This window comes from Astatotilapia calliptera, chromosome 11 (genome assembly GCF_964374335.1).
Source record: "Astatotilapia calliptera chromosome 11, fAstCal68.1, whole genome shotgun sequence".
Lineage (NCBI taxonomy): Eukaryota > Metazoa > Chordata > Actinopteri > Cichliformes > Cichlidae > Astatotilapia > Astatotilapia calliptera.
The window spans coordinates 22,521,217-22,522,341 of record NC_137432.1 but is presented as its reverse complement, the minus strand read 5'-3'; positions in this window follow the sequence as shown (position 1 = coordinate 22,522,341).

Below are 1,125 nucleotides of genomic sequence, written 5' to 3'. Positions count from 1 at the left end.
GATGAGAGGAGTGAAAGGAGAGGAAAGTTGGAGTGAGCAGACTGGGGGATGTCGCTGGTTTCTGGGGAGGAGCTGCGCGCACAGGGCGGAGTGGCAGTTTTACTCAACAAGGAAGATTGTAAATCTCATGAAAACTTTTTATTTCCAGAACCCAACCTCTAAAACCTTTTATTATTATTATTATTCTTTAGTAAGTGTGTTCAACTCAGCTCTACACACATAACATTGCAACAGAAAAAGATAACAAAGGACATAAAAGTTATATTTATTTATATGTTTTTTACACTCAGGGATGTTCCCATGATTTCTTAAATGGAAAGTTACACGGGTAACCTATTACAATGTCAAAAATTGTGCTTAAAATGGAAAAGTGAAGTTTAAATATGTCTGTAGGTTCTCAGTTATCCAGGTCATAGTAGACTGGACTTCATTAGGTTCATGAAGATGTTTCCCCTCTCGTGCACGAGGCTTCTTCAGTTCTGCCCTTTCGATGAGAGGCGAAACATGCTCATAAATCTAAAGAAGTCTTGTTGCCTTCTTTTCAAGCTCTCAATTTTCAATTTAATTTTGTTATATAGTGTCAATTCTCAACAATAATTAACTCAATGTGATTTATATTTATATAAAGACTCAACAGTATTAGTAAGAAAAATCCCAAGAATCACATGACCCCTTATGAGCAAGCACTTGGTGACAGTGGGAAGGAAAAAAAAATCACAATTTTGGTTGGAAGACACCAACCGATGCCATCTACAATCTTGTTGCTATGATAGCAAAGTGCTACAGCCCAGTGTAAGTTGAAAAAATATTTTAACAAACATTTAAGAAAAAGTGTTTAACAAAATTTCGTGGGCTACACACTGAACTTACAGGATAGAAACAAATCAAAATGTGTCAGTCCTTTGCACTAATATCAATCTGATACAAATACCAGCGTTGGTGATACTATTAATACTAACTTAGTATAAAAAGAAAGAAAGAAACTATGAATTATAATTTTTTTTTAAAATAGCAACTTAAACCTAAGCGACCATCTTCTGAACAGACATAGTCTAAATATATAGGTGTGTTTTTCACACACGCTATCTAGCAAACTGCCACCCTTGAGAACCAGCTGGTGTACGG